Genomic DNA, 16,587 nt, shown 5'->3' with positions numbered 1-16,587 from the left:
CAATGCCTTAGCCACTGAGCCACCGCGGCGGGTGGTGCAATCGAATAGATCTCAGCTACATAACGTGTAGGATCATGCTCAGGTTTGGCCACGGCAAGTGTTCTTCTCTTGCGCCGTTCTAAGCGCCTCCTAAAGTGAAGTGTACAGTTAGGTTTTCGTTGTTGCGTTCTGCTGGACGACCGAGGCCATCAGTGAGGCTGATGAAGTTTTACGTGATCTTTACACACATACACAGGGCTTCCTCTTCCCTTTTCAAAAAATACACAAAGCAAGCATTATATCTTTTGAACAGAAAACCGCCTTCAGGTTAGTATTGGAGGGGTTCTTCTTGTGCATAATGTTCGATTTGATTGTAAGGAACTCCAAACACTTATACGGAACCATTTTGCTAATCTGTACCAACAACGCATACCACTAAACATGAAACACTTTTCTTCAAAAGAAGTTAAACCAATAACAAGAAAACTTTGAATAACTTGCTGACGTTTTTCTTAGAGAAACATTTTCTTTGGATGTTACGACTGCCTATGCCTCCGTGTTTACAAGTGCTGAGGGCTTATTGCTGAGACTAAGGGCCGTAGTTTTTTAACTTGGCAAAACAGCTCTCGGGGAATATAAATTTTAAGTCCAAATCTGTAATGGCCTATATTACGTAATATATATAAATTACTTCCCATACCTAAACATATGCAAATATTATAGGTGAGCACGTTTCAACCGAAACACATCGCACGGAACCAACATAACACAGAACGCTTCCTTGGCGCTCTTCGAAGTAGAACCACTGTGCTACTGAACATGGCTATAAGAATGAGACAGCACGCAAATCCGTGTAGGTAGCGAACATTTTCTATACAGCGTAAATTACGGAAGTATACGTCCGAAGCGTACTTTTTTAGAGTGGTAAATTAATTTAGAGGAAACCGCAATAAAAAAACAATAGATCGAATTTTCATTCTGCTTTACCAGTGCAGGAATACAGGACGCCACGCCACTCGGTACGGCTTAAACCGTAGATGCTCCCAAGAAGCTTATTCTACAGGTCATGGGGAAAAGGAATCCAAAAAGGCCATGGTTCAACGACCATATGAGGCGACTGCGCGATGCCCAGAACGGGTCTCAAGGTATCCTTTGCCGACATGTCACCTCCAACAAACGGACGGCTTTCAAGTGGGGTAAGGCCGTTGGGCGTTACGCAGAAAAAGAGTTCGGAAGATTTCTTATTATCAATAAAAAGTTCATTGCCTGCATAAGAATGGCACCTTTCTTTGTAAAACCATATCAGCGGCACGCCCCTCGCCGATAGACTTAAATTTCACATACAATCGTGACAACACAGTTCCATGCTTATTTCCTCGAACCTCATAAACCCTTGAGAAGGATATAAGGTTCCCGGTAAGTTTCAAATGACCACATACCGCACAAGCGACGTGGAATTGGTTCCCCACAAACTCGTGCTGAAATCAGGATGGCGTGCCTAAAGAGCAAAGCGGCATGGTAGGCACGCAACCGTTTTGAATTTTCCACTCGAGTTACTCCGTATCCCGACGGGTACAGCTGATACTCTCGGCAATTGTAACCCGATCAGCATCGGCGGTCTACTTCCTCCCCCTTCGTTCTCATAACATCTTCTTCTGTTTGCTGTGCTCTCTTGTTTTCATTCGAAAGTTTGCCCTGCGGCATAACGGTGCACGATTCACAGGTATACGAACAAGTTTGGTGCTCGTATAGCCGGTATTCAATGGCGTGCAATAGACGCAGGAAACCATGCGAGTGCGGTGCCAAATCTGTGGCCAAGCGTCTGTTTCCGAGGCACCGTTTTGCACATGGCTCCCAGGCACCCCTCTTCTCCTGCATGCCTTCATGGCGGCCAGGCAGGCAATGGGCCGCGAGGTGATTGTGTTTCCGTGCAAGGCATGCGCGAGTTATTTGATAGTCAGTTGTGCCGCGATTGCGTTGGTTACGCAAAAAGGCATCATTCCGCTCATGAGTGACATCCTTATCTGCAATTCAACCCAGCCTCCCCGCCCACCTATGAGTCAGTGCGAGTTGGTTGTGGCACAAAGGTTGCAACCTAAGAGCAGTGGTCTGTTTGACAGCAGGAAATGCATATCCAAACGTTGCCCACTGAACGCAAAGTAATACCTCGAGGCCAGGTGCTGTTGAGTGCAGCACAGTACGATCTACCTATTTCCAGACGAGTATGAAGTAGCCGCCGCAGATCAGCTGATTGCCTGGCGCCGCGCTCTAAAGTTAGACGTGAGTGTTCTTGCTCACTGTAAAATATTTAGCGCGCGAGAAAGGCAACACTAAATAATTGTACGCGTGAATCATTCCTCAAAAAAAATTTTTCGGTTTTTGTACTCAACCACGTATTAGAGAACACTTACCTGCCATAAAGTCCTGAATGCGGTGCGGGTGCACTGGCGTCGACATCCGCGGCGGCAGCCAAAAGCGTCGGACGTAGGCTGATTATACGCGCCGTTCGCAGCCGCGGTTATATTCTCCATGCATTGGAAGTGCTCGAGGGTAGGTAGAGCGCCACCAGTTAATGTGAGTGCGAATAATATTATATGTGTTGACGCCACTACCGATAATCGGCAACAAACGCAGCTGACGATGTACGCTGTTCTTTTTTTTTCTTCGAGATGCGGGCGCAAAACGGATACCCTTGTACGGTGGCCACTAACATGACGGTCTTCACTGTTGCCAGGCGGAGAAATTGCCCTCTAAACGTTTCATTGAATACCCCGTATAAAGTCCAGAAGATTCCAATGAAATGATCCATGAACCCAGCGCTGCATGTCTGGAGGGCGGCCAGGGTGCCTTAACCGGATCTGATGAAGTCCCGGGCAGGTCCACATCAGATGCTGCACATTCACATTCTGTGCGGCGGAGTCGCAGAATGGGCAGGTAGAGTCATATGGGCCGCGGTACTGCAAAGGCCAACAGGCAGTCACAGACGGCGTAAGGGCCATCCCAACGTGTATTCTCCGCAAACAGACGCTGTTGTTGTTGCTGCTTAGCAAACACGTGTTACCAATAGCTAAGACGAACTGGACTAGGTCTCAAGAAAACCTTGGACATCAAAGTTGAGGACGTGTAGTTTGACGGCGCACATATTGCCGAGAGCTCTGGCAGAGAACAAATTTACGAAAGGATACGGTGCCCGGAAAAGAGTAGGGGCGATGGGAGCGGCTTTTCGTTCCTAAGAGGCAAAAACAGGGCCGTTACAGGAGCTCAGCTGTGCATTCAGACCGACGCAAAAATGATAGACACTTGTTTTAAACTATTAAAAAAAAATCCGACGCATAGGCAACCTGTCTTTATTTATTTAGTTATTTTTTATACCTTACAGGCCCATTGAAGAGCATTGAGTAAGGGGGCTTACATTTTTGAAAGAACATAAAAAAAGTGGGGAAAAAGAAGAAAAGACAAGTACACAATATAGAGTTTGGGTAATCGGCTTACAGACGTAAATGAAACACGTCATACACGTTTCTAACAGACAATTATCACAAACGCACAGGGTTTTTGTGGAATAAAAAACATCACAAAAACACAAATACAAGGGGGAAACACCCATAAACAGTAACAATATTATTCTAGCAATTCATCATTACACAATTACTGATAAAAATGTCGGTGCTGATTTTCAGTAAAGCTATCTTGACTAAGTATGGATGCAATTGGGTCAGGAAGATCATTCCAGTGCATGATTGCTCGAGGCAATGCCGATTAATTGAAAGCAAGCGTCTTGCCAAAAATGCGCGTGAAACTATGACTATTATGAAGGCGTCGTGACGTACACCCGGCGTCAATATAAGCCGGGGCACGCGAGCGCGTGGCAAAATGCATCGCCGCGACATCTGACGTTGCACATCTGGTGTCGAGACACCGATGTGCGCGTGCGCGTCCAACCACGCTCGCTAGCCTGTCTTTTCATTCGCTTCAAGCGGCAACGCTTGTCACATTCAGCGCTTGGCGCCAGGGGCCACTTTCTTTGGTCAACCCGTCTCGCTCGCACACGCTTCAGCGGCCGAGGGTGAGGGTGAAGATGCGTTGCTCGCTCTGCGCTGCTCTGATAAAGGATACATGACAACGGGACTGCTATCTTCAAAGATTCAAAGATTTTATTTCCTCTGAAGTACGAGGAGGCAGGCTGAGACTAAAGGCTAAAAACCTGACAGAGGCCCCAGCCACCTTTGGTACAGTACAATGATGAGGCAAAAGTTTTAAATACTGCATTCTTTTTTACAGGAAAGCTGTCTATGGCTAGGATCCAGCAGATCGTCTCCGGTAACAGAGCGATGTAGACAAGAATGCAGACCAGATGTAGACAAGAACTGCGTCTTACGCCGGGTTCAGAGTGTTGTCGCAACTGTAGTAATACCTTTAAATAATGACGTCAGTTGACGTCTCAGCCAACCGAACTGTGTGAAACGCCGTTTTTTTACGTGCATAGCGCGCGATACGGCTGTTACGTATTTAGTCTGAACATAGCATTAAGCGAACGCACATCATTGCCGCGCGAACGCCCCCCTGACGTTTTCTCCAGGCGTCGAACGCCTCGTGCTGGCACAGCATACTGCCCCTTCCCTTCCCCCGCCGCACACTTTCGGAGAGCGCTGGCTCGCGCCATCACGGTGAACCTACTCCCCTCCCAATTTCGCGACATTCTCCTCCTTTGCTTTCCTTCACTCTTCGGTCTTCCCATCGTTCGCTCGGTCACGACGACGCCTACGCAGCTGAGCCCAGAGAAGAGCGCCAGAGGGCTGTTCCCTAAAATGTCTTCCCAGCAATTCATTTGTGTTAAGAGGTGAAGCAGACATTAAGGGAATCGTTGTAAGCTTGATCTTTGTAAGATGGCTTTTCCACATCGACTGTTGAACAGTGAATCACGTCAATCTTCGGAGGGAATACCATCACAGAAAGTGGCTCTAACGCTTGTTTCATTGAAACTATACCGAAACAAATTATATGACAATTAGCCGTTAAGACGAATCTAACTCTAAGCCGGGTTTTATATAGTTTTCAAAATTCATGATTCACAGTGAAATTGTAAATATTGTGGAATTCTCGTCCGCTGTCTGTACATATGGGTGATTCTACGGGAGGGAAACGGACAGCCCCATGTTTGTCCACCGGAAGAAAACTCTAGTTCATCAAGTTCATTCAGTCAATTAACCGGGAACTATGCTCAATCGCAAATTACAAACAAACGTGTTTTGCTTCGTGCACCCCTTGGACTACGACACAGGTAAAGCTCACGTTGAGGCTCGGCACCGCAGCTTTGATGGTCATCCTTTTTCCCAGAGTGGACGGGCACTGAATTTTTTGTGAATTTTTTGTCAAACCCAGGACCACGCCGAACTCTTCTCCCGTTTCCCCTTCTTTAATTGTTTCAGAACGTGCGCAAGGTGAAGTCTCATAACACCTTCATAAAATAGATTATTTCTAATGCTTCTGTTCGTATTCGGTTTTTAGTGCTCATTCTTAGTTAACCACCAATTGCATGTTTTACGAAAAAAATATTAAAACTCGTTCCACCGATTGTGATTGATATCTACGGAACCGGTGTGGAGCCCCCGTTACAGCCGTTTTCTCCAATGCGTGGCAATCTTTCTCCGTGGATAGCATTATAATGACAACAAACGAATCCTCCAACGTTTACAACTTCACTACCTAATTACGACAAATAAACGAAACTCGGCATAACGGTATAATCGTCCGATCAGCATAGTTTCATAGAACTGGTTTTTGAATACATTTAATAACACATGAGTTAAAGCCATTTTCTTTAATCATACACCCTCCCTAGATTTCCATGCTTCGCTGCGCAACAGGCAGTGTCGGAAGGCCAGCTTGCAACCAAGCTTCCGCCGATCTTCATAAAGGCGGCTTTACCTGTAAACACAAACGCATTGCTGGGAACTCCGAAGGGAGCGTAAAACGATACAAGGACAGGCTGTAGTCAAGCCCAGCCCAAGAACAGCGTCGCTGTCAGAAATACCGAAGTGGGAGAGCATATGTGGGACACAATTTTGTCACTGCTAGACGGGAAAGATTAGTTATCTGTCATTGCAGGGCAGGGCGAGCAACGCATTTTCACTCTCACCCTCCGCCGCTGAAGCGTGTACGAGCAAGACATGTTGAGCAAAGAAAGTGACCCCTGGCGCTAAGTTCTGAATGTGGCCAGCGCTACCGATTGAAGCGAAGTAAAAGACAGGCTATCGAGCGTGGTTGGACCCGCACGCGCACATCGATGTCTCGACGCCAGAAGTGCAACGTCAGATGTCGCGGCAATGCATTTTGCCACGCGCTCGCGTGCCCCGGCTTATTTTGACGCGGGGTGTACGTACTGGGGCGTTAAGAGGAACCGGGTTAGGTCTAACGCGAACTATGTATTTATGAAAAAGGCATAATAGCGCGATAGTGCGACGGGTATCTAGCGGCTGAAGTGATAACTCTTGCTTGATTTGGGTAACGCTAAGATGACGGTCGTATTTGCGTGTAGTAAATCTGGCGGCTCTGTTTTGAATAGATTCCAGCTGGACGATTAGGTATTTTTGGTGAGGTAACCAGATTGCCGACGTGAATTCTAGCTGTGGTCGAATAAAGGTTAGATACGCTTGTTTGCAGACAAGGGCTGGTGCACATCGTAAATTTCGTCGCAGATAACCGAGCGATTTTATTTATTTATTTATTTATTTATTTATTTATTCATACTGTAAGCCTAATTAAAGGCTCATACAGGAGTGGTACAGTGCAAAAAATACGACACTTTAACAAATCTCTTCAAAGGTGTTAGCATACAAGGGCTTATAATGGCAATGTATGTTTATATTTCACAGGTCAACACACTTTCATTATTATTGGGAGTTATACAATATTTCAACTTTAGCGACAAACATGTCGACAGAACGCACTTCAACAATTTCACTAGGTAATTTATTCCATGTTTCTATGGTTAGTGGCAAATAGGAAAATTTGAGTGTGTTACTACGAGGAACAAAAGGCCTGATATTACAGCTATGGCTGGTTCTACGTCAATGATAAAAAGGAGGCCGGATATACGAGTCTTTGTCTATGTTTAGGGCGCCGTGATAAAGAAGATAAAGGAACTTTAAGGATGACACCTGTCTGCGGCATTTTAATGTTGGTATGCAAGCTTGGTTGCGGAGTGCGGGCATGCTATCCTACCGTGAGTATTTCGAGTAAATGAAGCGGAGGGCCATATTTTGTATGTGTTCTATCTTATCAATGAGGTATGCTTGGTGAGGGTTCCATACTACGCTCGCGTATTCAAGAACGGGACGTACTAGCGTTGAGTACGCTGCTAGTTTTGCTTTAGGGGGGGCCGCTGATAGTTTTCGTCGCAAAAATCGTAGTTGTCTCAATGCTTTAGCGCATATATTGTTTACATGTATATTCCACTTTAAGTTTTTAGCAATTGTTACACCTAGGTATTTCACACTGTCCGTCCGAGTTAAAATATGACCTTCTAGATCGTAATTAAAGCATAGGGGCTGTTTTTTCTGGGTTATAGTGATACTTTTTGTTTTGGTTGCGTTAATCTGCATCCCCCATTTTGCGCACCAGGTAGGAATGTTCGCTAGGGAAGTGTGTAGTTTCATTTGATAATCAATATTCCGCACAGCCGTATAGATTATGCAGTCGTCTGCGAATAACCTCAGTGTAACGCTCGGATCAATGCAGGTATGTATATCATTCACGTAGATCAGGAAAAGAATGGGGCCTAAAACGGATCCCTGGGGTACTCCTGAGTACACGTCAAGTTGGTCCGATCTAATGTTATTAATTTCTACATATTTGATACGGTTTCGGAGCTAGGCTGATATTCATGAGATAACTTGTGAATTAATGCCTATTGCTTGAAGTTTACCAATTAGCTTGCAGTGGGGGACGCGGTCGAAGGCCTTTGACAGGTCTATTAGGATTGCATCTGTTTGTTCATTGGAATTAATTGTCGACGAGAAGTCATGGATGATTTCAAGCAGCTGGGTGACTATCGAAAGCCCTTTACGGAAACCATGCTGTCTATGATAAAGTAGCTGCCTTTGCGCAGATGGCGAAAGTGTGGGTACTCCAAGAGAGATTGAATGTTAGATGCTTTGTTAGAAATGTTAGAAGCCTTTGCGCAGATGGCGAACATGTGGGTACTCCAAGAGAGAAAAAAATGTTAGATGAACACCGAGATATTTATAGGAAGCGGCTTGCGAAACTGCACTGTGGTGGATGGAATAAAGAAAATCTGAATTATCGTGTTTCCGACTCAAAGTTATTACTTGGCATTTACTCAAATTAAGTGACATTCGCCATGTATTACACCAATTGTAGATTATGTTTAAGTCATTTTGTAAGAAAAGGTCGTCGTTAAGGCTAGTAATCGTACGATATATAATACAATCGTCCGCAAAGAGTCGTATCCATGATGAGATGTTGAGGGGCAGGTCATTTATGTAGATCAGGAACAGTAACGGGCCCAGGAGGCTGTCCTGCGGAACTCCAGAAGTAACATCAGTGAGTTGTGACGAAAAGTTGTTGACCACGGTAAATTGTTGGCGCATAGACAGAAAGTTCCGAATCCATGATAAAGTTAAAGAATCCTGGCAGAGGGCTGATAATTTTGTAATGAGGCGGGAATGAGCAACACGGTCGAACGCTTTTGAAAAATCAAGGAAAATGCAGTCTGTTTGTTGGTTAGCATTCATTTTAGTGTGTAGGTCGGTTGTAAATTCTAGCAGTTGTGTATCACATGACAGGCCTTTTCTGAAACCATGCTGATGGACGAAACAAAAGTTGTTAGATTCTAGTTGGTCATACACGTTCGATGCAATAATGTGCTCCAGTAATTTACAGCATATGCACGTCCAAGAAATCGGGCGATAATTTTCAGGTGCATGTTTGTTATTGGATTTTAAAATAGGAACAACCTTGGCGATTTTCCAGTCGGCAGGTAACCGACCTGATTTCAATGATTTACTGAAAATATGGAACAGAATTTGACCAGAGATGTGCACAGTGTTCTTTAATATTTTTGAATTGATGTTATCGACACCAGATGAAGTGGAGACTTTAAGACTGCCAATTAGTGAAGCGATGCCTTCGGGAGTAGTATTAATTGGCTGCATATATCTGTAATCGGATTCGGGTACCATGGGTATGGTGGAATGATCTTACTCAGTGAATACCGACGAGAAGAAATGGTTGAATGCATGCGTACACGCATGGTCCTGAAGGGGAACACCGTTGTCACCATGTAATACAATGTCATTTTTAGAACGATTGTTTGAAATTGTCTTCCAAAACTTTCTGGGGTTATTTTTTAACAGCGAAGGTAAATCCTCAGAAAAGTATTTTTGTTTGGCACTGTGTACTGCAGAGTTAAAAGTTCTCAAAAATTCCTTATATTTGGCCCACGACGACGCACTGGAAGTCGATTTAGCACTCCTATACAATCGTTTCTTTTTGTTTCGCATGTTTCTGAGTTGTCTGTTGAACCACGGATTAGATTGATCATTTTTAATTGTTATTAAAGGCACGTGTTTGTCGACCAGTTCGGCTATCTTGTTCTTGAAGAGCACCCAGCTGTCATCTACAGACCGGGAACTGAATGAGGGTAGGAAGGATTTATTGAAGAATTTCTCAAATTCCGCGTTCATTTCCCTGTAATTACCTTTGTTATAATAGCGTATTTTTTTAATTATCGCACCGGGAAATTTTAAAGGAGTGTGAAATGTAAACTGAAGGAGCTTATGATCGCTGAACCCATCGATGTATGATACGGATCCTATGCTTTCCGGTGCAGTTGTTAATACAAGATCTAAGTTGTTAGACCCTCCAGTGTGTTCGTCAATAACTTGAACAAGCTTGAAGTATAGGGTTAAGTTAATAAATTCGGTTGAAGTGCTACAGGGGGCTGAGAGGAGCTACCAATCAATGAGAGGGAAATTAAAGTCCTCGAAAAGGTCGACTATATCACCAGGGAATTGTTTCAAGGCACAAGATATACTTTCACGCAGTTCCTTCGAGAAGGATGGATGGGAGTCAGGTGGACGGTAACAGGCGCCTATTAAGACCTTAGCGGATGCCGTCAGCCCAAGTTATTTCAACCGAAGAATTCGTTTCAACGGAAAACGACGTTATCCCGTTTCTAACTGCGAGCAGAACACCACCACCCTTCGTGTGTGTTCTATCGTATCTGTAAACGCTGTAGTTCCTCTTTTCGTTAAAACGTTCGCTATCACTGGTGTCAGAATGTAACCAAGTTTCAATTAGCACCAAGATGTCGCTATTACTGTGGTCCAGGTAAGAGCATAACTGGTCGCGTTTAGGAAGTAAGCTTCGAATGTTAGTGTACGTAACCGATGACGACGGCAACTCTTTAGTTGAGTGGTTCTTAGGTCCCAAAGGGTGGACGCCTGTCTTTTTCTATATGTTAGAAGCGATAACAGTATCAGTTACCGGGTCATATGTGTATGTTTTATTGTCCATGCGCATTATATCCACCGATAGCTTAAATGTCTTATTTTTTTCTCTGCCGAAAGTATTAGTTTTTTTCTGGCCAGTCGGGTGGAGAAGGCGAAATCTTCACAAATGAAAAAAGTCGACCCCTTAAGCCTGTGCGCCGAACCTAGAATGGTTTGTTTGTCCTTGAAGAAGCAGAACGTCGCAATTATGGGTCGGCATTTATCGGGAGCAAACCCTCCCACCCTATGCACGCGATCAAACTCAAGGGTGTCGGCGGTAACTTTAAGCTTATCTGAGCAGAAGTTTACTATTTTCTGCTCAGAGCCAGGACAGTCCTCCCTGGGGTCATCCTCAATACCATAAAACAATACGTTACACCATCGAGCCCTGTTTTCCGCATCATCACACCTTGCTGTGATAGTTGTTAATCTCTCATTTAAGCTGCTTAAAGTGTCGCTAGGGGTGGAAGATGTCGTGGTGCATTGCGAGGCAACATTATTCTCCAGTGTTCCTAGCCGTTCGGCCAGGCGCTTGAGCTCGCTATCGGTCGCATCTTGCCTCTCCTTCAGACCTTTCAGTTCAGTTAAAATAGCATCCTGCCCTGCTTCAAGCTTGCCCAAACTTTCAAGGATAGAAGCAAGTGTTTCGGCCATCTTAGTTTCAAGCGTTACAGGAGAGGGTCCGGGGGTCAATTCAACGTCCCCCGAGAGTACAAGCATGAAATATACAAGGTAAGCATTTGTAGCAGCAGAGCACAACAACTGGTACAGAAATTATGGCCAGGACTCGCGCATGTCTGGGGGGGCACGACACCGCGAGAAAGAAAGGGTCGGCAGAATGAACACAATAAGCAGCGTGCTGTGGGTCACTAACCTGCGTCAAGAAAGGCGCTCTGATGTCTGCGTTCCTCGCGGTGACGTACCCCGACCGACTCCGGTGCGAGAGCTCCTTAAGTAGGAATGGAGGAATGCCGGGGCCGGTGATTGTTCTCGGGAGAAGGAGGGAAGAACATGCTGCGACGGGGACCGGCAGTTGTTCCGCAGGGCGCGTTAGTATGTCGTCGGCCAGGGTATGGTGGGTCTGCTCGCGACAGCCATGTGGGTCCAGACGGGCGGCGGTGAAAATCTGGAGACTCGACGTGATGTTCGCAAGCAGGGCGACCTGCGTCAAAAAAGGCGCTCTCATGTCTGCGTTTCTCGCGGTGACGTGCACAAGACAATGCTTCTGCACTTGCACAGTACCACCTGAATGTCTTTAATTAGTTGCATTACGAAAACTGGTTCATGCAACCCAAACTGACAGCAATGCGTGGTTGTCTTCAAATATCTTAGTTTTTGCTTCACGAGCTCAAAGCAACTTTGAGCTCGTCCTTCAGATGCCGCTATCACCACATAAAGGATATAACGACGCTCACTCACAGAAAACATTAGGCAACCTCGATACAATAGGATAAAGCTAGCAGGAGTACTCCCCCCTTTTTTAGCAAACTTGTAGTTGCGCCTATGGCACGGTAGGAAGGATGCAGCGTACCCTTAATGATATAGCCCCATCGCAGTAACGAGTGCTCCATCAAGCTTCTTGAGAAGGTTCCTTGTTCCTTGAAATTATACGCAGAGGTGCCTTCAGGCATAAGCACCACTTCGATAGTGTTCCTAATAAAATTAGTATTTAGTTAGGTATTTATTTATTGTTCAATTTTATTCTATATTTGGGAGTGCCCACCAAGAGCACTGTGCCTTTCCTGGGTGGTTCACTAGAGGTAAAGGGCGAAACACAGAGAAAAACAATGCAACATGGATACTAATGGTGAAATAAAGTGAATCATCAAGTACAGTGTAGCTCCACACACACACATACACACAAACACACACAAACACACACACACACCCGCGCGCACGCGCAACATACGCACGCCCACAGAAACACACACACGCACGCACGCACGCACACACACGCATACATACGTAAATACACAAACATAAATAATACAGTCGCATTTGAACCTTGCGGTCGGGTACATTAGTGTGGATTCATTAGTCTGGATTCACACGATTATTAAAAATATACATGTACATGGAAACGCTCATGTTCTACATTCAAATGGTAGCATCACACTGCAGAATACATGCAAAGCACGTTGGTATGTATGGAGGACAGAAACGCCCACATGAACACATCAAAATATACATAGAAACAAAAAATTAACTTGGGGTCACCTGTATCGCTGACAAGGAGGGCATTAAGAGCTTCAGATAATTCAAATTTTAAGAGCTCTCTTAAAAACCTAATATCGCATAAAAGACGTCTAAGAATATTCAAAGCCAGTATTATACACGCGTTGCACATGGCAAACTGGAGACATCACGTAAGTGGTCGTTACATAAAACCACAAGGGGTGACGGAGCGCTCGCATTGCGCTCTTAGCCGAACAGAGCTAACTCTTTAAGGGCTCATTAGTGTATAACGGCTTCGGGACACATAACTCTTAGCCTCGTAGCATTTTTTTATATTGGGAGACCTGTTGCTTACCACTTGATGCTGCATATCGCACAAACATTCTGCGTCGAAGCAGGTTCAGCAGTTTCTGAGGCTCACTGCAAAAAACTATGCCTCTCAGCGCACAGTGTCGTCTTCCACGTTGTTTAAAATACAGATCAATTATGCCATCACTTTCTAAGTCTACGTACTTCTACGACGTGCTGCTATATTTTAAAACCTTACAACTGCCCATTCGTGACGGCGAAGACAAATTTGGTGTTAACCATTTGTCTGAATGGGCAGACAAAAGTGTTTTTTTAAATTAACGCCGTAAATCCATACTCGTTCTATATTCGTCAATATACCCGCGATACCACCGTGCCCTGACTACGACAAACTGTCTCAAAAATACCTATTCGTGATAACGGTATGACTCAATAACTCTACGTGCGCGCTTAGAAAGCGGAGTTTGAACAAATGGGTTTTAAGGGGAGAGAAAAACAGAAACAATAGGCTCGAACCACTTGCCAATCTATGGTCACACGGCCCTCGGGGCTGTGCAGCGCCCCAGTACAAGGAATGGTGGTTTCAAATGGTCTGCACAGCGATTGTGGTGACTAGCCTGTTGTTTTGGGTTACCAAACTGTCTGTAGGTTGGTGTTTTTGCAATTTTTTGCATCTTTATGACACAAAATCTGGTGCTGTGAACCACCCCAGTACGCCAACAAAGCTAGAAACGTCAAAGCCGTGGGATACAATCAGAAAAAAAAGATATTTTTTTTTTACAGCTCTGTCACCATTCAAACGCACAGGAAACAGTGAGGGTGTTCTGTTGCGTTTTTTGTTTTGCTACAAAATTCCGGATTTCATAATACATGACCAACTTAAAACAAGGGTTGCTGAATGCAAGCGCCAATTGTGAACTGCAGATACCAATTGCGTCTCGTGACGTCTTTATATATTGGTGGTGTGTTTTCTGTCAACACAACAGTCGCTGCTAAGAGGAACATTGCTTATCCTAATATTTGTGTTAAGTGCTTTTTTTGCTTATGGTGAGCACAAAAAAAAAGCGCGTGGTCAATCAAGAAATAGAGAAGAATCACAAGCAATTGCTTCCTCATGTTAACCTTAAGGGAGCCTCTCAGATTATTCAGAGTTCGAATCTACAACACGAATATCATAAAAAGTCACTACGAGAGTTTTCTAAACTTCGCAGGATTTGTGGTCTCACGTTGAGAGCACGTACTACTTACCAAACAATAAGCTAACATTGACAGAACGTACTACTTACCAAAGAATAAGCTACTGCTCACCTTTCTATCGCATCATTTTTCGCTCTTTGGATCCAAACATTCAGACAATTTTCTGTCATATTTTTGCTGTATCATCCAGAAGGCACAACCTCCTGAATTGTAAAGTCCTATACATACAAAATAAATTAATAACTCTAGGGTAAAATCAGCATACGTGTATAATCCGCTATGGAGTAAAATTTTAATACAAGTTATATTTCAATGTGAGAAAAAATAAATATGGGGAATATACAAATACACGACAATATTATAAAAGACTGGTGACTGTTACGATTTGAATGCCATACATCAGGAGTCGTCATTTGTGCAAAGTTTTAACTAATGGTCTTTGAAATTTTTGCAAACAGTCAATGTCAAGCGAAAACAGAAACCGAGTTGGTTATCTCATTTATTCGAACGCAATGGTTTAAACAAAAACTCCTGGTGATTTTAACGTTGTACCTTAAACCTAATTCATGCTTTAAGCATTGGCTATACCGCTCAACGCTCGTGTGATCCGACCCGTCGTTGGAATTTACTCATTTTGGAGAAAGCAGTGAAGGCCACTCTTGCTCTTACAAACAATGCCAGGGGCGATACCTGTGATTAAGGGTACCCAGCAAACTCTCTAAGCAGTACAAATGCACCTACGCAACCTTTATATTGCCGTGCAAGAGAAACATGAGCCAAATATTACACGTTCACGTTCAGCGGAAATCTCGCCATTCACTGTGAAAGATGCGAAAATCTAACCTCCCTCCTTTCAGTTCCTCTATTTATGCGCCCTATTCAGCGCCAAATTACGTCGATTCGGTGGTAGCTCTCCCATAGGTCGTTGCTGGTCGGCGTCCGAGTCTATTTATTTATTTATTTATTTATTTATTTATTTATTTATTTATTTATTTATTTATTTATTTATTTATTTATTTATTTATTTATTTATTTATTTATTTATTTATTTATTTATTTATTTATTTATTTATTTATTTATTATACCCTCAGGGCCCGAGGCATTAAAGAGGGGAGTGGTACTAAAAGAGGCATAAATGAGGTAGCATGGTTACAAAAACGTGGTGTGCATAAAAAAGAAAAGAAAAGACAAAACAAATTAGTATTATCGCAACATAAATTAAACATCAGATATTTCTGCATATACAATATTGGCTATGGCAGCTCGAAACAATTCTTTATCAGTGATACACGCAATTTCAGCAGGAAGGTGGTTCTATTCCGGGGATGAAAGGGGCAAGAATGACTGAGTGGCAGATTTTGTATGATAATAGATAATGCCAACCTTGTGACGGTGATCAATGCGATTGGAAATGTATAGTGATTGTGGTAAAAGTTGGTTGCGCAGGGTGGAATGATGATATATTTTGGGCAGCATGGTTAGCCGAAAACGTTTCCTGCGTGATGACAAAGAGAAAGGCTGCGTTTCATTGAAAATATGCTGGCAGTCCGGTTATAGTTTGATAGGTTTGAACAAGCTCGAGAGAAGCGAATAGATTTTCATGGCTTGGATCCCATACTGATGCTGCGTATTCTAACCTGGGGCGTATTAATAATTGGTAAAGCGATAATTTTAGTGACGATGGGGCTCTAGAAAAATTGCGGCGTAAATACCCTAAAATGCTGTTAGCGTTGGTGATGATATGTTCAATATGTGTAGACCAGCTGAGGTTAGTTGTAATGTGCTCTCCAAGGTACTTATACGATGTAACTAGTTCTAAAGCTATGTTGTTTAGGTAGTAAGTTGACTGATTCTTAGGGTTGCGGGATACATGCATAACCTTACATTTGTTGATGTATACTTCCATCAGCCAAGTTTGGCACCAGTTAGAAACAGTGGTTAGATGAGACTGAAGGATTCTAGTGTCATCACTACTATTAATCGTACGAAATATCACACAGTCGTCTGCAAACAAATGAATATTAGAGCACAATTTCGAGGGAAGGTCATTAATATAGATAAGAAATAAAAGGGGCCGAAGGACGGATCATTTTGGGACCCCAGAGCGTACTTCGCTGAAAGAAGAGTTAAAGCCATTAGCATGAACAAATTGGGTGCGGCGGCAAGGAATGATTCAATCCATTGTAGCACATTTTTATCAGGATTGAGGTTAGTTAGCTTGTGAAGTAGAAATTCATGACAAAACTTATCAAATTTTTTAGAAAAATCTAAATAAATTTAAATCAATAAGGGATAAAATAGAAAATAGAGAATTTCCTCTTGTATTTTATGTGCAATCCGCTGTGGTTGGTGGCGCTGTGCACCAACATCATTTACGACCAAATTAGTACTTACATACCACCACCGCATGTC

This window comes from Haemaphysalis longicornis, unplaced genomic scaffold, assembly GCF_048455015.1.
Source record: "Haemaphysalis longicornis isolate Haplotype H1 unplaced genomic scaffold, Haemaphysalis longicornis Haplotype H1 scaffold_5, whole genome shotgun sequence".
Lineage (NCBI taxonomy): Eukaryota > Metazoa > Arthropoda > Arachnida > Ixodida > Ixodidae > Haemaphysalis > Haemaphysalis longicornis.
The sequence above is the reverse complement of the archived record's forward strand: the minus strand, read 5'-3'. Positions refer to the sequence as shown.